The following is a 24133-nucleotide window of genomic DNA, read 5'->3' as shown; positions in this document are numbered from 1 at the left end:
GACACATTCTTGTTTTTCCTGATTTTATACAGGAATTTATGTAAACCTATAGATAAAGTTAAATTGTGTTTGCTCCATTTTCATGGAGGTTGCTTCTCTTCCATAGACTGTTTGTTGTTTGCTTTTTGTCCAGTGACAAATATGCCATGCATTTTCAGGAAGATATTAAAATCCAAGTCTCAATCTTTCTTCAAAAGGCAGTGATATTATTAGTTCAAATTACAGTGGGTTATTGTTCAGAACATGAAAGCCAAATCGTGAAATTTTTTACAACAAAAAATTTAAAAAAACAAACAGTATAAGTTACAATCAATTTGTAAAAGGTGTTGGGTATGTAAACTTGATCAATGAACTTCTTTAGTTTCTATTTCCTTTCCTTTAAACAAACCTGATACTTTTCTGATACTAAGCAATTGTACATCAATAGTCTGTCTCTATTCAATGTAAAGCAAATTCAATATTTTTACTGATAGGAGCACTCACATGACTTAAGTATTCTTTTAATGACTTAATGATAACTGATGGATGTAATTGTTATGTTTTGTGCTAATCAATATCAAAGGCTGTTTATGCAGCACCTTAAGTTTTCTGCTGTCTTATTTAACTCATTTGATTAGATTTCAAGGTATTCTAGTGAAAGTTTCTGACATCCAGCAGCTGTAATTGGTTTGGTTTCTGGTTGACCTTTGTTTTCTTTATTAACTAATTATGTGTATCCCAAAGAGGACATATAAGGTTAATATAACATTGTCAGGACACTTTATGTTGATGAATTTGGACTGATGGTGAACCTATGGAGATTTATTGGTGTAATCTGCATATTATTGCCTGCTTTCTTTATGATCTCTATATTAATTGAATTAGGAGAACCAAAATAGAACCTATTTTGAATACCATGTCTAGAGTCTGGTGTAGTTAAAGACAATTGTTTTTGGTGAATAACTGAAAGGATCTATAAAAGAAGTTTGTTGAATTTGGTTTTATTTGATTAAACTAACATCATTTAGCAACACATAAAAGCCTTCATAACACAGGACATGACGTTTTGCTGCATAAATATGGTTTCTAAGAATGCAACTGCTGCTATTAAGGCTCTGTAGTTTCAATGCAGTTATTAATAATTCTGTAGAAAGTTTTTCATGCACTGAATATTTGTAGCACTTAAGAAAACCATTATGTCCATCCCCAAGTGCATTTTCACAGCAACTTGACTTCTTTGGGTTGTCAGAAAGCAGACCTAGCTGTGTTGTCTCTCCCCTGTTACTCTTTTTGCAATGTCATTAAGACCAAAGCTTGCTGCCTGTCAACTCCATTTGTATAGAAACCATGTAAGGTCTTTAAAAATAGAAAGAATCTAAAGAATTATAATTCCTTTCCAAATATAAAGACATTTATTGTTTTGCCTAGTCTTATCTATATATTCTTTGGTGATATGGAATGAACTCTTTATGCTAAAATACAAAACATAATTAATTCCTGTTTAAAGTCTAGTCAGTGGCAAGTATTTCATACATATTCTCAAGAAAATAAAAAGTTTTTTGGCAATCTTTCTGTTTTCTCTTTTCTGTTGAACGTATTACTCCTTAGCAAAATACAATAAGTGTTTCTAATGATTTTATGTAAATTCTTCATATAATGCAGTCTAAAGTCTAGACTGAGTGTTACTTACAGTTTGGCTTAAGATATGACCACTAATCATTTGGTCATTTTAGTTGCCTAATTTTGATTTTTTGGGGTTATTGTCTCTGAGAAACATGAACTTTTAGCAGTAATACTGAAAAGTTAAAACTTTGTTGATTGTATGTATTCTTTCACTTGTCTTATAATTATGTAGAAACGATATCAGTATCATTTCTTTGTGGTCAATATTTCCTTGTAATTTTCTTCCCTTTGGGATATAGATTCTTTTGTGGAATATATCAAATAATTTGTGATCTGAGGTTCAGATAATTCTCTTGGACAATAAAATACATTATTTCCAGAAAGCTGACCAATTTAAGCTTAAAGCTGTCTTGTTTCTGTCTTTCAAAAGACATTATGGATGAATCATTGTTCCAGCGTTATTCCCTTTTCATATTCCGTGCTTCATTGACAAGTGGCTTGATGTATGGCAAATTAACAATTATTAAATCCTTTAATATACAATTTCTCTGCTTGACTTCGAGAATTATTACAAAATTATAGATTTGGCATTTTGCATTTATGGCTGTTTTCTATTGATAAAAAGCTGTAGAATCAAAGTAGAATGGATCTTATGAAAAGAAAGACATAAACTTGTACTAAACATGAAATCTTTAGGAATAAAACATAGGAAATAAATATTACAAACAGAAAATATGGATGTTCAAACTTCAAACAAAGATAAACATAATTCTTTGAATATCTGTTTTAATATGGAATTTATTAAAGCTTTGAAATGAGGATGTATTTACATGTAGATATTTACAATACTCATGATTGGACACTACAAATCATGTATACATTCTTGTTCTTGTAATATCATGTTTTCTCATACAATTTTTATGATAGTGTAGCTTACATTTTCAGAGTAAAGAATCCTTGGCATGAAACTAAAAATGTCAACCTTATCTATTTTTGTCTTTTTATGTGAATCCAGATTTCAAAATTTTAATATTTATTGTTTTGTATAGTAAATCATGGGAAAAGTCTCTTAAAATCTTGTAAGCACACATGATCTCAAAGCATTAACAATAGCTGTAATATGAAATTGATCAACTGAGAGTCATATATTTTGTCTTGGAATAAAAGTATGAGTTGCCATGCTACTAGCTTTTCAAATAGCTACAGTAATAAACTTGCCGACCTTATTTTAATATTCCTAACAGACTAGTATATAAAATGAGTAGGTAAAAAAAAAGCCATATAACAAGAAGGGCATGTGGTATGATGACAATGAGACAACTATCCACCAGATTTCAAATGACGAAGATAAAACATGAAAACATACCCGTTTTAGCTGTTTTGTGTAGGAACTTTTTCTAATCTATAATTCAACAAAACAGAATGTATTCACAAAATATGAAACAAGGATAATGTCAAGGTTAAGTCTATTTAAATTATAAAAACAAATTAGTATGTTAAATTGATCTACAATTCTTCAACAGACCATCTCTACATTAGCTTAAAATTGTGAAATCGTGTATGTGTTACTAGTAAAATCGAAGTATTGTTTGAAAAATGGGTGACAGGGATTCATCAAGTTCATGTTTATGTTTAATGTGCCAAAGAAAACACCAAGGGTATAAGTCTACCATTGAAGTATGTAATGCGTCCCAGTGTTTTGTAGGTGGTCTACCTGTAATTAGGTTATTTTTACACCTGTCAGGTATCTTTGATCTGCCAATTAAGTTTCTGCTTGTAATTTCAATTTGTTTTGCAGTTATTTTATCTCCCTAAATGCAGCAATGATATGTTTATTCAATAAAGATTATGTAACAATTCTTTCCTTCAGCAAGAAAAGAGAAGAAATGTTCGTCCAATAAAGATTATGCAATAGTTCTTTTTCGTTCAGATAGAAAAGAGAAGAAATGTTTGTATGTAGGGAATACATGTAGACTAAGTATCTGTCTAGATAAATTTCCTATGATCCTTAAGGTCAAAACAGAACAAGTGTCTGACTGTGGTATGTAAACTCTTTTCTTTCATTCAGAAGTTAAAGTTGTTGACTGAATTGTCATCGATAAATAAAATCACATTTAAAAATGAGAGAAAATTTTGTTTATCTCAATGAATTACTATGGATTCTTCAATTACGTGGTTCAAACATACTATATTTTCTTTTGGTTTGATATGTGCCCCTATTGCGGTTGAGTTGCTGTTTCATTGACTATACCTCAGATCGATTTCATACATTTTTGAAGTTTGATTAGTCTTTTATTCTGATACATTCATCTTCTAAAAATGGCAGTTTTTATCACTATTTTTGTTATCTCAAAGAAAGTGACTTTTCCATCTTGGTCTCACTTTTAAATTCAAAGACATGGACTTTTAACCTTCTTGTGGCAATCTTCCGGTCTTAGAGTTGTCATGGATACACATAATTTAAATGAAAAAATATTAATTCTTCAACTTCTGAATCATTCCAGCATACTTTTATAAATTAGCTATGTTTCATGGGGCAGAAAATTTGTCATTGTACGAAAATCAAATAAAAATCTCTCTAACTTGTGTCAATAAATGTAGCATACTTCATTAAATGACCATGCAAATATAATTAGACCAAACATTGGAATCAGTGAATCAGCCTACTGACCAAATTGAGACAGCTGGCCCTCGGCTGTTTGATCTCTTCGTTATCTTGCTCCTCCCTTTCATAAGTTTTCATACTCCTATTTGTAACGTTATTATGGATACAATTTATTATTCATCACCAAATATGTTAACATCTGTTCTGGCTCCACAGCTTGTTATTTTGACATTTCTTCCTAGGTTATTGTTGTATATATAATTTCTTCTTTTCTTCCTTATTGTTCATTGGTTACTTTTATGTCATTGTGTTTCATCTACCCTTTATTTGGTCATCTACTAATTATATTGATTGAACAGAATTACATGAACAATCCATATAATTAGAAGTAACAGTTAGAAATATCATTGATTTTGAAATTCATACTGTACCCAGCATATATTGTAAACAAATAATTTGAATTTTGTCATAAAAAGTTATTAGTGTTAGTATTTGGGTTACTACTGACAGAATTTGAGAAATATTGGTTAGAATGTTTGTCAAGTACAAAGCAGATTTTAAAATCTTATCACATTTACATCAACTAGTCCTGATATGCATGTAATACTTGCCACTAAACAGGGTATGTAATTTAAGTCCAGAACTTATCAGAACAAAATAGCCAGTCGTGAATGTGAGCTTTAAAAGCCTGAAATACCCATTTGAAATTGCAGAAATAACCATCATCAAGGAACAGATTATGGAGATTGTTTATAAAATACAAACAAATTATTGTTTTAAAATATTTTCTTGTCAAAAACTTGTGACAAATAGTTCAGTATCAAAAACACTTAATCTGTAGGTGACATTTCTTTAATTGTTAACAAACACACTCAATATAGCTTTAACTATTTTAATCATGCAACCTCTTAGTATTATAGTTTTGCTGTACTGCTGTACTGTTTATAGGATAATAGCTATCTATTGATATATTGTTGCAATTTACTAACAGATGTCCATAGGTCTCAAAGATCAGCAAAAGTTGATATGTATTTGTCAAGGAAGTATAATTGGTCTGTCTACTAGAGACATTTTCTTTTTAATGATAAGCAATGAAATAGAGAAGTTGTCCCATCTTATTGTATAAATCTTCATAGAAATGGGAGAAATAATATACAGAACAGATTCGTGCAATTAAATGGCTTAAGGAATATGTGATTCAACTTTTTTCCTAGAATCTTCTGATTAAATGCTTTTTTGAGTTCTTTTTTGTGTTTATGTTCATGCATCTTGGAAATTATACAGAACAGAATCATGCAATTAAATGGCATAAGGAATATGTGATTCAACTTTTTTCCTAGAATCTACTGATTAAATGCTTTGGGGCTATTTTTTGTGTTAACTTTCGTGCATCTTGGAGTTAGTTTTCTTTCGTTATACAGTCAAGCAATAAATGATCTTTAACACTGTGTTAACAAATACTGATAGTTATTCAATACACAACTTAAAACTTCAAATGCAATCTCTTAAATTCCACATATTTTAACTTTCCTCAGACAAGTTTTTTAGGTTCACAGCTCAAACCATATTGTATTGTTGTGTAAGTGGTTCATGTTTTCTATTAATGAGGACCTTTTGATCTTCGTAACGTGTGACAGGTGTTTTATAACCAGGTAAAAGTGAAATGATATATATTTTCTTTTCATTCATGCAATGAATAACTTCTTATTGAGTATATCAGAAATTTTATTTATTAAATTAACACATACCCTTTACATAAATAAAGTCAAATGATATCTTGTACTGTCATGACTGTCGGTAATTGAAAAGTAGCTCCATGCAAGATTCCCCCCCTCATTGTGTGTGCAAAATTTACATACAGTGTTCACTGTATCTGAATCTAATTGAAGAAGCTGAACTACTTATTAACTCGATAACTGAAATATTTCACATTACAAGAAGTTTTGACATTTCAAGTCAAGAGTTCATTTTTAGTAATGATCAACTCAGGTATCTACAAATGCCTCAATTTTTTTTCCAGCAGACTTTTTCCTGTTAAAATAGCAATAAAGGAACAAACATGTTATTGTCATTAAAAGAAGTAAGATAACAAAAGATGCTGTGAATAAAATCATCATAGATATCAGGATTGAAATTTTGTATTTGAGCCAGACCCGTGCTTCGTCTACAAAAAACTTGTCAGTGACGCTTGAATCAAAGTAAGTTGAAAAAGCCAAAGTACAAAGTTGAAGACTAAATAAAATATTTGTACTGTTATTGCTTCATTTTAGGTAAACAACACAACTGTAAAGTATACTTTATTTTTTTTTTTTTTTTTTTTTTTATAAAGTTTTTGAATGATTAGAGCAACAGTTCTGCTTCATTTTATCAATTTTTTTTTTTCATATATTTTCAAACATTGAAAAAGCAACTTTCAATACCAATTTCATTTCATGATAGGTTTTTTTTTTGTAGTTTTATTGTTGTTTGTGTATATTCATGTAAATATAAAAATAAGAAGAAGCCCTTATTACTATTGTCCTTGTTATATAAATAGTCATAACCTATTTATGAACTCTATAAGTTGGGCAAACAGCAGGACCGAGCATACAGAGCTGTTTACAGGCAATTTGGCCTTCAGTTTCACTTGGATTTTAGTGGAAGTTTAGATTTATTAGTTAGCTTCAAAGCTTCATCCATATTTAGTTCATCGTATCACGATTTCCACAATTGTTAATTGAGTAAAATTACCATTAATTCCATATTAAACTTTGAAATGCAAATGTGACCAATCTTACAGAGATCAGAATGGTTAATCACATTTTTATTACTTCATAAGCAATGAAGTCCAACAATTTTTTTTTTCCCTTCAAAACCTTATCTGAATGATAATTCAAAGCCTTTTTCTATGATTTATAAATCACACTCATTTCAATGATTAAGCGTATTTTTTTATTTGCAAGATTTGAATAGTTCTTTTCTGTTGGTTATTTATTAGTGAATGAAATAAAAAAAATATTTGAACAGAACATCATGTGGTAATTTATGTAAACTAGAGCATATATCATTAAAATTTGTACAATTTAAATAACTGACAATGTTAAATTCCTGTGACCTATTGAAGACTAGATAGATTTTAAAATTATCCTATAAAATATATAATGATGGTGTCATGTGGTTTTCCCCTAAAACCCAACATAAAATCAAGAACATAAAATAAAGATGTAAACTTTCCATCAGTTAATCTAACTACTGTTATTGTATAATACTAACTTGACTCTAACAATAAGTATCTCTGAATACAATACAAACTTTAAACTACAAAATGTATTACTTTAAACATATTTTGTGAACAAAGTGGTCAATTTGTAATGATTATCCCCACTGATGTTTTGGGGGAGGGTTCAGGTATTGTACTACCTGAATTCAGGTAACTTCAAAGACCAGACCTACAGGTATCACTGATTGTACGTCTTTGTGATTTATGTGGACTATTGACACGTTTCCAATGGGACATTAGTTCTTATTTCTATTGATCATGAAACAGTTACTTTATTTACCTAAATTATCTATTTATGTCTCCTTTAAACACTTTAACACCTCCAAAGATAAAACATTGACTCTAGATGGCCACTGATACTGGAAAGGAATTCTTCTGATATTGAAAGCTTTTTGTAAGTACAATATATTACAAAATGACCATATATTTATAGTGATGTTACATTTTCCAAAATGTATTTATAAGAAATGAACTTCTTTATGTGCTTGTTTCAAGGCAGGAGGCTTCATTCAGACTGAGTGATCATCTTTGGTTGCTGTCTGTCATACAAAAAAAGAAGATGTGGTGTGATTGCCAATGTGACAGTTCTTCACAAGAGACCAAATGACACAGAAATCACGTCTCTGAGGATTGTTTTTCCTTTTGAATTTGTTCACATTTTATTATGTCTGGGCCTTTTTTTAGCTGAGTATCAGATAGTGGGTACATGGTGAATGATAAAACTTTACCAAATAGTTGCTTAAATCATGATGATGGATAGTTGTGTTACTGGAAATCCAACAACATATTATTTTAGACAGGATTCCCAACAATTTTAAACTTTCCTCCATCATTATAAAGAAGTTAGTGACTGTGTCCTTCTGATTAAAAGTACAAAACATATTTTTTTCTTGGCTACACCTTGGAGTGCATATCTTTACTTCAAAGGATGTGAATATGAATACATAATTCAGATTTAACGTTGTGGTATTCTATCTGTCCACTCATGTACCATGGAACTATGGTACAGATTATGTAAGCGATTATATCAACAAGTTTAGAAATTATTGAAATGTACCATTGAATTTAAATAAGAATATAACTGTCTTTATAATTGAAGATATATGCAGTCAATGTCAACAAATTTACCATTGAATGAATAAGAATACTACTGTCTTTATGAACAGTTGTCAACATTTAGACAATAGCATTATATATTAGAGAAAAATGTTGTCTTTTGATACTTTTTGTGGTTGACTTCAGTGTCTTATTGACATATACCTTAGGTCCCTTTTATTCTTTGGTTTACTAACTACAAATGCCTAAAGGCAATGTTTTTAAATATATTTTTTATATTTCTTTTTAAATTGATGTCAGATTGTAATCATTTGGGTTTTTTTTTATTATCAGAGTGCACATTGGTACTTATATTTTTTATTCCATAAAAGTCTCATGGATTCTTTTACATGTAATTACTCCACTAAAGTTTGGGTGGCCCCACTGTTTAATGAACCAATGCATTTTGTGCACATTGAGTTAATTGAATTTCATGGTGACTTCTTCTGTTAAAGTTAACATACTACTTATAGGGATTTACATTAAATTTAACAATATTTTATAGCATCCCTGTTATTTTTCACTAAATTATGGGAAGAAATGAAAAAAAAGATCAAATAAAAAAAATATTTGATGAATTAGGATCATAAATTACGGCGACATAGGTTAAACTTGTCAAAATTGATAGTAATATATTACCTATGTGGAAGAAGAAAAAACTGAAGGTTAAAGACTTAGTAAGGTTTAAATGCACTGTCATACACTGATGATTACTATTTATGACAGATTTTTATAACTTCCATAATAGCATTATGTAAGAAATCTGTCTTAAGAAATATCATTGTTAAGCACATAATTTTTTATGGGTATTTTTTTTTTGTAATATAGACATGCCACCATTTGATTTTTACTTATGCATGAAAAGGTAAGACAATTTAGAAATGGAAATAGGTTTTAAAAAAGCAAAGAACTTTAAAATTAATGTTTTTATTAAAATGTCAAAAAAACTAGAGTGCTGATTATTGAAGGCAAAAAAGATTTTTACCAAATGAATATCCTAAAAATGGTCATTTTATGTTATAAGATTTAAATGGTTCCTGGAGTTGGTTAGAGTGTGGCTATTAGTATCAATGTCATTGAATTTGTAAGGATGACTTCAGTCCTGTGCTATCATTAGTTTCAAGTTTTTTAACCAAATGCCTGATCATTTTATATAAGCACTCTGCAATAAAGTCACACAGAGACACAGTGGTATAAACACTGTAAAAAGTTATTCCTACATCAAGTAATTCAATTTGATTTTAAATAGTTGTTTTCTTTGCATATAACATGCCATTATATTTTTTGCTTCACCCCACTCCATACTTATAAATTGTAATATTTGATTATCTGCACTTGTTCTCAATCCCAATATTTAATATCAGTTTCAGATTGATTATACTGCATAGATATTACATTAGAATAATGGATTTTACTGCAGCTTTTGTATTACGTTTTTATGTTTTGTCATGAAGAATTATTGTTGAACACTTTATTCGATTCAATTGTCTATGTTGCATAATTTTAATAACAGTATATGTATTGTATTTTACTATGGACCTCATCTTTAATTATAGATACATACCAGATATGAATCAACTTCCTCCAAAATTTTATTGGAGTTGTCATATTTCAGTGTTTAATTTCGATATAAAAAGATGGGCAAAATATTTGTGTTTTTTTTGGGGTTTTTTTTTTTTTATATATTGCTGTTTTATTCAGTGAAGCAAAATATTTGTTTTTTCATGAATAGGTTTTTGTTGTTTCATTAAGTTGTGCTTTGAAAACTTGATCACACCAATGACCACACCCTATTTCCTGCTATGGGTATGATACAGATGCAATGAATATACTGATCACAATTTGCTGTACACAATTGTTCTTGGCAATCTAAAACACATATTCTTTTGTATTTTGTGATGTGATATCAGTAATATGGTGTGAGTTTTAAGACTATCCCAGAAAATAGTTTCTATCGCTATAGGCTTTCAATAACTTCTTAAGTTATATAGAGAGTGCTAAAGTAAATTTATAATGATAGTTTCCAATCCAACCTTCTTAACAGCATATATATTTGCTATTAAGATGAGGTAAAATTATTTCTTCTTTTCTAGGAAAGTAGGGGAAAAAAATTGAATTGTCAACTCTACAAGTAACTTTGCATAACTGTCATGGTGATGTGCTCGCGTTTGTGGGTTCAAAAGATGCAAGCGCAATCGTAAATATGATTAGAATTGTTCGTCTAATACCATTTGTTTTGGTGGAAGAATATACTCAGCGCTCTCAATGCATTTTGGTCATTTGAATTGCTTAGTTTCTGTCTCATTGATTTATATCTCACTTTCTTTTATTCATATTATATGATTGGCTTTACCAGACTGATAAATTTCTATGAAGATCAACAGATTATAATACTTTAGCCGATGGAAACCAAATTAGGAAAACATTTCCTACAATTTATCATGTCTGTATACATAGTCTCACACAACCAGAATTTCTCAGAAATTTATTGAATTCATTAATATTCAGTATCTTACAGTTGAAGAGGTATATCCATTAGCAGAATTAAATATCCTTTTATTCTGCAATCTTATTAGATGGTATATTTAGAATTGATGGAGCTCTCTCCACAGACCATGTGCACAGATGAGTAAACTATAGAACAATCGATAGTAGTCCTTCTCTTCTGGGATTCATGGCATGATTTACTACTTCAAAACTTTTCTCCATCATTGCATAAATATTTATGAATTTTAAAATATTTATAAATACCTTTAATGATTTCCATATAAATTTGAATATTCAATGTATTTATAACATTCTTTTTCTATTAATTATTAACCACAAAAAATGTGAATAATTAGGAGTGGGTGAGAAATCACTTTGGATATCTGTTCTTTTGTCCAGCCCAGCATTTATTAAAAAAAAAAATGAAACACATTATAATTGTAGAACCAGTACACTAATTGAAGAACCAAGCTCAAAATTGTATATGCCAGACATGCATTTGTGTACTGAAATAAAGAATCACCAGTGACTCTTTAATCAGAAAAGGCAAAGGGCCAAATAAAGAAGGAAGTTGATAAGCATCAAGGAACCGAAATTAAATGCAGCCAAAGTAATATATAACAAGTTTAGAAAGTCCTTAGTATTCAGTGGTGGATCCAGAACTTTTCCTAAGGGGGGGCCCGCTCCAGTCATGTTTCAATGATTCCCTATATAATCAAACAAATTTTTCCCACGAAAGGGGGGGCCAGGGCCCCCCCTGGATCCGCCTATGCTATTGAAAAATTCAAAGATATGACATATACACAACAACTGAGACTGGAGTTTCCTAAACTAATACACTTATATAATACTAAAATTACTAAATGACTAATTTTCCTGGCACATGGATTAATCAGAATTACGTACCTTGTACCTTGTCTTAATTAAAGTTGTTTATTTTTAGGTATATCTCAACTTAATTTCTCTGTCATTTTGGTCTCTTGTGGAGAGTTGTCTCATTGGCAATCATACCACATCCTCTTTTTTATAGTTAATCCAGTTTCTACTCTCTGAATGATGTACTCTTAAGAATTCTAACCTTGTTTTCTTTTATTAATTTGCTTATTTATAAAAAGCTTCTCTGTAAATCTCATGTTGTATATTTTGAATTATTCATGTTGGCATGGTGTCTACAGATAAACATTTCTCTCTATTTTTGACAACTTGCTTTATTGATATTACTGAGATCCAATATATATAATATAAACAAAAATGATGATGTTTCTGTAAAAATATTTGTAAATAGACATACGAAAGACAGAACTCGTTTAATCCTGGCTTTGTTAATTACTAAGCACTTAAGAGTAAACCAGTATAAAGATCACTTGCTCTGGTACTTGTTTTGATAGATGTTCTAGTAAACTGATGCTAAACCCTACAACTTCCTGTTTTCTGAGGGATTACTTCATTAAAATACTTCCTTTGAAGTACGATTGTTTTAACATTTAATGTAATATTCCACATTATTACCATGAAAGTGTGAAGCTATGTCTGTCATTGAGGGTATCATAACCCATATCATGCCTCATTTATTGGCCTTTAAACCTCTCATTTCTTTTTGAAGGGATAATGATGCACAGCATTGTTTAGAAACATTGGAATTTGAAGAACTTCCAGATTTCATCGGTTCTGTTTTGTGGTTTTTCAGGAAATGTACAATTTTATGGCTCAGATGTAAATGTAATTTTGCTGTTTTCCAATTAAAATTTTAAGATGTTGGTCAGACTGTTTTCCGTATGTTAACATTACTTAATCCAGAATTTTTTTTCTGGAGAAATTGAAAGTAATGATACCTGATGATAGACAGTGTTTACCAGTGAGACATAAATTACAACTGGCATTTTAAGGGATAATTACCCACAGAATACCAATTGTGTTAAGATCAGAAAGTAAATGTTTTGGAAATGTTCGAATACTAGTACATTTTTTGTAGTTTGTAAAATTGACAAAAAAACACTTTTCATTGATGGAACTATTTAAGATATTTCGGGTAAGCCTATGATTATGTATCTGACGTTCCATTACTGTGACTTTCAGCTTTTATATATTGAATTTTACTACATTTGTACTTCATTGTATTTTAGAATGTAATGAATCAAATGTTTCAAAAATGTCTCAATTTTAAAGAAAATACATTTATATTACATAAGAAGGACCATTAGTCTGTCTGCTACAACTTGGACTTCATTTATACATTTGAACAATATGTTTTCACTTTACACAATACAAAATTCCAGTGTTTCCTGGAGAATAAAGAATTTATCAGAGTCTAGTAACCTTGTAGGATTGACCTTTAAATGTAGAAAGCAGAAAATTATATTGAATTGGAAATAATGTGATATACATTTCCGGTGATTTCTGCCAAGATTATTAGCCTAATTTGGTTGTTATTATACCACACAAGCTAACACGTTTAAACCAAACTACGATAAGCTTCAAATTTTTTAATTACTGTTTCAAGTATTTGATTTTGGTTAAAAAGTCAATACCAGTCAATGAGATGAAAAAGCAAATTTTCAGCCTTGTCATTTCAATCTTAGATTTATATCTTATGCCCATAAACTACTGTTATATTTACAGTATATCCTTTTGCCAGATCATTCATACTTTTCATTAAAGATTTGTGGGAATATTACATACTATAGTTATTTGATGGTGTATGAAAAATTGCATTTATTGGCCCTGATTTTATTTGAAATCAATCAGAAGGTTCCTGTAAGTGACAAGAAGCATGATTAAGTCTATATAAGTCTAAAAGTAAATTGCATTGCAAGCATATTCTGATCAACTGTCGGGTTTATGACATGGAATATGAATGCAGCGCTTAAGTAAAATCAATACTTCTATTTTATAAATTCACACTTTCAGGTAAGGTTTAAAATTAGTTCACTGTTTATTTGATTTATAAATATTTAATTATCGGTATTTTTTAATTAAGAAACGGCTCCCAGCAACCATAAATTGATAATTTTTTTTACCTTATAAATGTAATGTTGGGACAGCTTGTTTAAACATTAGGAATGCGGTTGCTTGTAATTTTGGGCTTTAGGAATGTATATATAAACTGGATGTCAGTTTTTGTAGCCTTATTGGCTTCACAAAAGAATGTCAATGCAATTAAGGTTGTACTAGTATAGAAAAGATGGATGTACAGCATTGTAAATTTGTAATACAGTAACTAACAATGTTTTCTTTTATTACAGAAATGTTTCTTTTGTCTTTTTCTTTTAGAGATGTTTCATATATCATTTTATCGATCTTCAAATGCATAGCATCTGAAAACAACCCTGGTTTTTAGTGGGGTTCATTTTGCTCAGTTTTTAGTTTTCTATGTTATTTTTTTTTATGCTTTTGTTTGTTTATAAAGGTTGTTATTTGTCATGATGTCGTCAGTTCGTTTTAAACTTATGAGTTTGAATATCCCTTTGCTGTCTTCCACTTCTGTTTTAATCTATAATAGAACTGCTTTGCTGATGTCACAACATCACACAACAATTCCAAACAAGTTAACCAGTATTGAACTTGCTGAATCTGATATCTTAAACATTTCAGTACATTTGTAAATAAAGATATATTTTCACTGGTCAGAAACCATTTAAAATCAAACTGAAAAATGTGTTCTATATTTTGGTCTTTTTCAACAATGTGAGTACAGTAAAACTCTGTCCTTTAACTTAGAATTGTTACCTCTATGATAAAAGCCATTTAATTGTTGGTGGCTATTATTATTGCATCAAATTCAGGTTATCTTTCTATCTATCATTTTTTTTCAATTTTTGATTTACTTTGTTTTGTATTTCTTTTGATTGTTATATGGTTATTATTCCGGAGAAACCCTATTATAATTGTTTGTCTCATTGTGTTTTTTGATCTATGGATATAGTTATCTCATGGACTATCATGTCACATCTCTGTATTTTTATATGTAAGTTTTTTTAAAGGTTTTTGTAACAGATAGCATGACTCATTGTTCCTCAATTAAGTTGTCAATAATTATAGTGCTAGCAATTTCTGTTTATTGTTAATATTATCATTGAGTCCATCTTCAATATTGATTTGATAAACTGGAGAGATAGTTCTTGAAATACGTTTCAGTTTCTGCCACTAAAATCTAATTTTCTAATGAAATATAGGGTTGGACACTTCAATAAAAGTGAGATTTATAGATATTAATCATGAATTATTTACTCCTAAGATAATTGTAACACTTTAAATTTCCTTGACCATTGCCCATGTGGTCAATCTAACACATAAATAGCCTTGCCATGGTGACATGCAATTTGTAATCAATTATTGTATAGGAATCAATGTCCATAACATTTTATTCTGAGAAGGAAAACTGATCTAAATTGTTATTATATTCCATGTTGAAGGCAATTTTGACCATGTGTTTTTTTATTGCTGTATGCTTTTTCCTTGGAGGAGTTAGTGATAGGGTAGGTTTATGTGGTATGTCAACTTGTACCATCAGCATGGAATATTCCTGTTTTAAGTTTTTATGTTCTACTTTAATGATTCATCAGTAATATAATTCATTAAAAGTTAATGGATTTTATGCCCATCAATGTTATGTATAGTGATGGTTGGTTGGGTGGAAAAGGGGAAGGGGAAAGGGGCCTATAGGGTTGATAAACACACATATCGGTATACAGGTTGCCTTGAAGTTAATCCTTTTTTGCAAATGTGACACAGATATTGATAAAAGTTAGTAGTTCATGATAAAACAAAGGCAATGATTGTACAGTATACTTGTTCCTTGTCCAGCTTGAAATATTTGCAGCTAAAAGAAAGTTCCAATTATCATCATGGCATCCATGCAAGATTCTTACTTTAAGATATGTAGATGTTCTGTAGGTTAGAAAATGAGGTAAAACCAAACAACTAGTGTATTTGTTGAAAACTTTAGTATGAGTAAAACAATAGATACATATTAAAATGACAAATGACATATTTACATGTTTTAAAATACATGTAATTTAGATTGATGCACTTTGACGATTGAATTGAAATTTATTTATTTGCATAAATGGCGATTTTTTTTTATGTCTGTTGTCTTTATTTCCAAATGAACTTAAATGAAATGAAGTCATTTATTACTTTGGTCTGATTTAAGAGAATACAGTGTATAAATAGTCATGGAAAGTACGCATTCATACATTTTAAATTGTCATATTCAAACCTTCTGCAGTTATACATGTAATGGGATTGCCCGATTTGTAAAAGGTTATTTGAACAAAAAGGTTGATTTTCTGTGGTTAATAAGGCATGGTTATATTTGTTTGTTTATAAGGACGAATAGTTATCTAGTCTAAATACTACAGAGGGATTTATATTGCTCAGGAACAAGTATAAGTTGTTGACAGTCTTGGATTAGGTGATTATTTGGAGACTGGTGTTTAAGGATAAATTCTTGTCCAATTCCTGTGTTGTTTTATTACAGTGTGAATAAATGACTTTGGATATATGTCCTTATATAGATATAAACAGTAAGTTCTTGTTTTGCTAGTGACTAGAAATTTTAATTCATTAATCATCTTGAATACAGATTCTAAATATGACTTTTCGTAAAGATATATATTTATGTTTCTAAATAAAAATAAGTCTGATTGATATATACACATTATGCAAAACCTTTATCAATGTTTATAATAATAAAAAAAAAAGTATGGGGTATCCATCCATGCCACAAAATCAAAACATGCACAGAAAAAAAAGAAACACAAAAAGCTGAGGAACAGTGCTTTTATTGCTGTTCTTCATCTCAAAGTCACAGTTAGGCCTTCAACACTGAGCATAAGAACTCTCATCTCACTGATGCTCCCTAGGAGCAGCTTGAGATGAATTCTTTGCAAAAATAATAAGTATGCTCATATACTTTTAAGCATATTATTAAACTGATCCCTTATAATACTTCTTAACTCTGTAATTAACAAATGTTAGCATGTATTTGGTTGCTGTCTAACTTTTAAAAGACATTTGTTTATTTTCATATTGATACCTAGAAAATATAAAGTGGGCAATCCAGTTTGAGGATTGAAGGTATTGGAAGTACCGTCCCTTTGAATATAATTTTGAAAAATCACATAGAAATTAACTACTGTAAGACGGAACTCCCAAAATACAATACCTGAAGATTTTCGATTGTTAAAATTCATTTGGTCCTCCCACATTGTAGTAATTTTGTTTAAAATTTTGTGACTTGCCACACCATATTCAATACAGTTATATCAGTTTTAATTGGAGTTTAATTTAGTTTTTAAGACCATAATCTCAGTGATATAATCAGGGGTTGTTAGAAAGTGGCAATTGAATGCAGGGCCACAATTAAGACGGACCCCGCTGAACAAACCAATCTAGATCTGTTCAGGGTCAAAAATGTTAAATAGAAAGATAATAAAATGTCTGTGTTGACACACGGTGCCCATTATACAATTTTAAACTTCTATTTGTTAAATTGATTTCTAAATTTTAAAATAATGATTACCGATTGTGGTAACTCTTGTGGTAATTCTAGTCTAATTGTCATCATGTCAATCACCGAATTAATCAATGTTGGATCAACTCCACCTATAACCCAGTCAATTGTTCCTGCTAAATTATTGATTCTCAACCCTAGAATTCATCACCTTACTTCTCTTAGGTGTTCGTTTATGACATTTCAGGAGCTGACAAATATTGCATGTGAATAGTGAACAGAAGAGAAATCACTTTTGACAACTTGTGATACTGCATGAAAATGGTGACAAAAATTCAGTTTTCTGTGATCCTAGAACACTCTGAGGTGGTATTTCAATGGTGGCTTAGATCTGTTATTTGTCCTTCAATTTAAAAAGCTAAATATTTATGCAACAAATATTCAAAGCTGATGTTCACATTTTAAAAGTTGTTTCCACATACTGGGTAATATTTACTATAAGACTTGAGTACAAATAGTATGAACAAAGTGGTGATTTCTTTTAAAACGAACAGAAGAGAGAAATTACAAACCAAAGAATAGTTGACTAAGCAATATGTTGACTGTTTCAAGTAATGATTAACAAGTTTAGAATTGAATTCATTTACAGAAACAACTGGGCTTTATAGTTTTTTAATTAATTTTTCAGATAAGACAAGATTTCTGATCATCTGCATGTGCTGATATGACAAGGAATTTGATTGACTGTAAGTAGTATTGCTTCTTATTGTAGAGTATTAATACACAATAATACATTATAGATTCCAGATAAATCTCTGAAAGTATATAAAAAAAGAAGATGAGGTATGGTTGCAAATGAGACAACCCTTCACAAGAGACCAAATGAAACAGAAATTGATAAATTTAGGTCACCATACATCTTTCAACAATGAACAAAGCCCATACCTCATAGTCAGCTTTAAAAGACCCCAAAATCATAAATGTGTAACAATTTAAACAAGAAATCTAAAGGCTAATTAATGTACAAAGTATAAGTGAAATAAAAACAAGTATGTTACACGTCAACAAACACCACTGAATTACAGTCTCTTGACTTTGGGCAGGCACATACAAAATGTGGAGGGGTTAATGGCCCAGAGGTTCGTGGATGATTACCATGCTCTGCTCTCACTGTTAGTTGACTAATTATGGCTTCAATATAAAGTCTATTGTCTAATCTAATGTCTTTATTAATCTATAAACAAAACCCTGCCAAGTAACATATACAAAATAATTCATAACATAATAGTAAATAACATTTTAGTGGGCGCATCAACCCTCCCCTAATCCTGCGACTGTGGTGCAACAGAACAAAACAAGAATTGTACAAAACAACAAACAAACAACACATATGATCTACAACAACAAACAACAACCATCTTGTTATAGATAATGGAAAGGGTAATTGATGGTTGACCAACAATTATTTCATAATATCAAAGCTAATAGCCTCTATTAAGAATAGCATGCTATATTTAATGCATTAATAAAAATGCTTATAAAGTTTTGAATTCCAAATTTCCAATACCCAAGAACACTTTTTATTTATTAGCAATTTTTGTAAGGAAAATTTCCTTTCTAAGTTATATAATGAATCTTTAAACTGATAAGGATTCAATTTTCTCTGGATCACTTCATGGCTGTATTCATGCAATTAAAGCCAGTCTTACGTAGGTGTGTTAACATCTTATGGAGAAAATGTCATTTACCTTCATATTCAAGAATTATTTTTCGGGTGACAAGTTGGGTGAAGTTTTATTTATATTTATAATTTACAAGTCAAACATACAATTGTGGGATAAACTGGCAAAGGATCAAAGATTATTTTCACCAAAATAAAGCTTCAAAGAAATTATGTAAACAAGATCAGATGATGTCCATTAAATTTTATAGTTTAAATATTTTTATTAAATTCAAAATATATTTTTTAATTGTCCGCAGGATTTTCATTCCTGTGTTTGATGTTTGAGTTTATCAGATTAATTTTATGTGATGTTTAGATAAGTGAAATAATACAATTATTAAGATAATATCCCTTCCTTACCTAAAGGTGATATATATACAGTTTTAATGTTATTTTTAAGCACTTGTAGGTGAATTTAATCCTGTTTTATGCTTGAGACTAGTGGTCGATTCAAAGGCATTGAAAAGGTTAGCAAAGAATCAGTGTTAAATGGAATTTCAGAAATGAAAAGAACAAACAAAAAGAATGATGTGTTTTACTCAGAATGAAATACAGATCAATACAGAAGTGAGATAAAACTCATCCATATTAAAAACTATATGAGACAACAACATATTCATATCTAGATTTACACCAATTATAGGAAATACCCTCTGAAGATGGGTGGGGTATACTGTTTTACCCTTGTCTGTTCTTCCCCTGAAATTTCTGTTGCATTTTTCATGTTTTTCTCAGTATGCTATAAAACTGTGTGACACAGTTTAAGACTAATTGCTCATCTACTTCCAGTTTACCAAATATTTATATATTATTCTAACACATACAGGGATTGTATGACATTTTGTTCCCAATTATATAGGGAACTTTGAATAATAAGAGCTTCCTGAAATCTATTGTCTGGCTGCATGTGAACATGCTCTACAGTTAATGTGTTTTCAGAGTCTTTTCTTTTTAACATCCTGAAGCAGGATGTCATTAGGCCTAAAACAAAATATTGTTTGTTTCCCCAATCCCGACCGACCCTGCAAAAACAGTGCTACTCATAAAATTTTATTGTCAAATTTAAATCAAATATTATTCTATTCATTTCCGATTTTCAGGCTTGCAGGATAGACCAATGTTGTTCAAGCTTTTTGGAAAAAATAAAATTATTTCCCTACCTTCCGACCCACACCTGGCTTGGCAGGGTCGGGATTGGGGAAACAAACAATATATTAATTTAGGCCTTATCCAATGATGTTATCACATTTCTACTTGGATTATCAGAGGTCCATTTGAGTGACAATTTTTATGTTACATACTATGATATATAACATGGAACTCTCAAAGATAACTGGCATAATATATTTTCTTTATTTTATGCAAAATTATGCTATATTAATGTCAATTTTTGATTGAAATAGTTTATATGCCTGAAATGGCTATTTTTTTTATTGTACATTGTTTTTGTCACCACAGAAATAACACAGCAATGTAAAAACATGTTTAACAACAAAAACCATACATGTGGTACATTTAGCATGTTTTTTTATTGATATTATATGAATATATGATATATTTGAATAAATGGTACTTTAGATAAATTCTAAAATGTAAATGGCAAAGGCTTGGTTTTGACGTTGTAGATTTAAAAGATAAAATCTTATAAGGATTGGGAGTTTTTTTTATTTTTGTACTAAATCTGTTAATCTTTTGCAATAAAAACAAGAGTAAAGTTCCAATATATAGTGGGGATCACTATATTTGGAAATATGTGAACTGCAGTTGACTCTGTTTGTTTATACCCTCGTTCAACATGCTACTTTCATGTTTAAGAAGATGGATTATCTTCAATTCAAGGATCACTGTCAAGATTTGTATTAATGACACAATATTTAAAAGATTCTACTGTTGTTAGTGGGACATATTTTGTGTTCAATAAGTACTCAACAAATGCATTATCCTTTTAAAAACCATTCATAAAAGTTGTCCGATATTGAAAAGAAACTGACAGTTGTAAAGATTTTATATGTTATTCGCACATTTCTTGATCATTTCGAGTACTTTAGGACTATTATTTCTATTTTCTATCATTATAAGCTGTGAATGTGCTTTTCTAAAGTGTGAATAATAACTTAATGCCATTTTTCACAAATTAATTCATAAATGTGATTATTATTTCTTGGTGTAATAACAGTGACCATTACTTTTATTGGAAATGTATTTTATGAGTCATTAAGAAAACTGAAAAGGTTATTTTTATGATTGCCCTGTCTCTTTGTCCCTTTTTGTGATTAAAACCAATTTTGGGGACATATTTGACTTGTTAAAATGGATATTTCATGCAAATTTGAAGTCATAAGATTCAAATATTTTTAAACAGAAATTGTAATCTTTTAATGTTCAGAATTTTCCCTCAGCAATTGTACATGGGTAATACAATAGGATTGCATTTCAAAAGATGCAAAACCCAGAATACTTAGAAATAGGAAACAATATATAACTAAGATTTATATAGGCAATTTTATTCTTGCTGAAGTTGCAGAATCTAACTGTCTGACATTTGTGTTGACAAATCACAATCCAGCTAATTTCAAATCTAGGCTTGTTTCTAGTAAGGTAATAAATAAAGCCGTCCCATGAATATATATAATGTCATGTTTGGCACCAAAGATATCCCAGACATGAGATTATATTCAATTCAATTGTTCTTTACAAATGTGATTGATTTTTTCATGATTCCCTGGGCTATCTTTGAAAACTCACTTGAAAAAAACCAATGTGCACTATTACCATAGAATCAATATCAAGTGTTTAGTTATATAATTGCGTTGTTGTGTATTTGATCGCTGAACAGTGTCATTTATCTTGCAATTTGCCTGAAGGCAGATGCAATAAGATTGAAAGAGAATTTTAATTTCCTAATAGGACCAATTCATGTGGAAAGTTGTGTCAAACAACTGTTGAAATCAGACATTTGTTGATTCTTAGGACTAAAAATGGTTTTTGCTATTCAACAGAAAGGTAAATTTTCTGGAGTTTAATTTATTAAAAACATTGAATTCAAGGTTTGAACACTTGAAATATTTTACAATTAAAAAAGATTTTTTTATACATCTTTCATATTTCATACTACAGATTCAACAGGCGTTGGTTCACTTACGTTTGTAAAATATTTCATATTTGAGCGATGAAGGTGTTTTGAACTAATTGATAAACATTGAAAATTATTTTTTCTTAATACATGTATGAATAATGGATTTTAAGTTCTATAATACTGGTGTCTTTAGTTTTGTGCAGCCACACAGTTTTGGGTGGGGTTTGGGGTTTCATAATGGTATGATGCTGAAATCATTGATGCCCATCCTGTATACACAATGGTAACTTTGCAATAACTAGTTAACGAGCATCATAAAATTTAAATACAATGGTTCTCATGAAAGTTATTCAATTGTAAATAGGGATGCTGGCAGTCAAGTGTAAAATGAGCTTAGATATATTTTTTTACTCCTTGTGATTTGAAATGGTTATTTTCTACAATTTTGAACCATTTCATTTTGTTTTTTTTGGTGAATTTCCTTATACAGTATAAAGTTTATTGAAGGAGGTTGATTTTACAAACTACAAATAAACTCAGATTAATTTCTTATTTTTCAATCATATTTGACTTTAGTTTATACCTGTTTTTGGACATCAGGGACCGTTTTAATTGCATATCACTGTGTCAGACACGACAATGAGGTCAAGGTCATATGAGTCCTGCTAGACAGACATATACATGTTTTAATCATCCAAATATAGGCTTATCTATTTTGCAGATATTTTATTGCTCAGTGGAAACTGATGGTTCTTAAAACAGTGTCAGAGGAAAACAATTATTTATTAAAACAGTCAGAGTTCTGTTTAAGGAAGCTGGCTTGTCATGTTTTGGATTTTTTGTCAGATTTTCGGAATCCTCTGGTTTAACTATTTGAATGTCTTGAAAAAATTTGCCTGGTGACCCCCATTTTTCTTTTTGTAAATCTTTTACATGTATAATAATAAGCCATCTGTAAAAGTCTTATAAAATTTTAATTATTTTTTAATAGTTTTTTAGAACTTAAACTTGTCAATGATAAAGCTATGAAAAGTCAAGAGAGAATAGTTTCCCGCCAAAATTTCAATGGCTAATATCTCAAAAACAAGCACGGTGAACTATATATTTTATTTTCTCTTTGGGTTCCTTTATTTATCCCCTATCAATATAAACTAGTGTTTTGAAAAGTTAATTATTTTGAAATTGAGAAGCGAACTCCCTTGGTACAAAGCGATTTGCTTCTATATTATCATGCAAGCAATGATGTCATTTTGACACAAATAATGCTTGTTGTGAACCTTCAATAAACATTGTGTTCATCATTATGGTTTACCCATATGGGTAATTTTGTATAATAGTAATTAAAACAATGTTTGCTTCCAAATAGCAAATGTTGGAATATGCATTTAATGAAGTGTTCAAGTACTTCTGTTGTATACTTCAAAGCAGTGATTGAAGGAATCTGCACATTGCATATTTCAAAGGAAATTGTTTATCCCATCAAATTTTCCTCTTTTGTTAAAAACAATATTTAAATGTGTTGGCAGTCAATTAAAAAACCCAATAGATTTCTGTGAATTTTAGTAATGTAGATAGTTTGTACATGCAGAATATGATCTACTGTACCCTTACACAACACCTGAGAACACCTGAGGTTTTTGTTTAGGTTCCTGATGCTCAGTCTGTTTATATAGTGTTTTGTGGGCTTTTAATTGTCACAGGTTTTCCTTTTTAGCCATAATTTAGTCAGTCTCTCTTTGACTTATGAGTTCCGATTCTTTCTTTGGTATCTTTCGCCTCTTTTAAAAACTGACAAAACATTGAAGCAATGACAAAGCTAAATTCTATTTGCT

General features: G+C 29.9%; 1 protein-coding gene across 19 annotated transcripts in view; it reads left to right on the top strand.

Moving 5' to 3' along the window:
* LOC139526318 (axotactin-like) overlaps positions 1-24133 on the top strand; it is a 108943-nt gene that overhangs the window by 16370 nt on the left and 68440 nt on the right. For 15 of the 19 annotated variants that reach the window (XM_071321518.1, XM_071321570.1, XM_071321555.1 and 12 more), the window contains one exon: positions 18191-18248. The gene's annotated coding sequence lies outside the window, so the exon portion shown is untranslated. Of the gene's footprint in view, positions 1-3516; positions 3644-13687; positions 13956-18190; positions 18249-22091; positions 22229-24133 lie in introns of those variants that run through there. The other 4 variants (XM_071321581.1, XM_071321531.1, XM_071321481.1 and 1 more) reach the window with 4 other exon arrangements.

The sequence above is a fragment of the Mytilus edulis genome, chromosome 1 (genome assembly GCF_963676685.1).
Source record: "Mytilus edulis chromosome 1, xbMytEdul2.2, whole genome shotgun sequence".
Lineage (NCBI taxonomy): Eukaryota > Metazoa > Mollusca > Bivalvia > Mytilida > Mytilidae > Mytilus > Mytilus edulis.
Note: the sequence above shows the minus strand (reverse complement) of the source record. Positions and strands in the feature narration are given on the sequence as shown.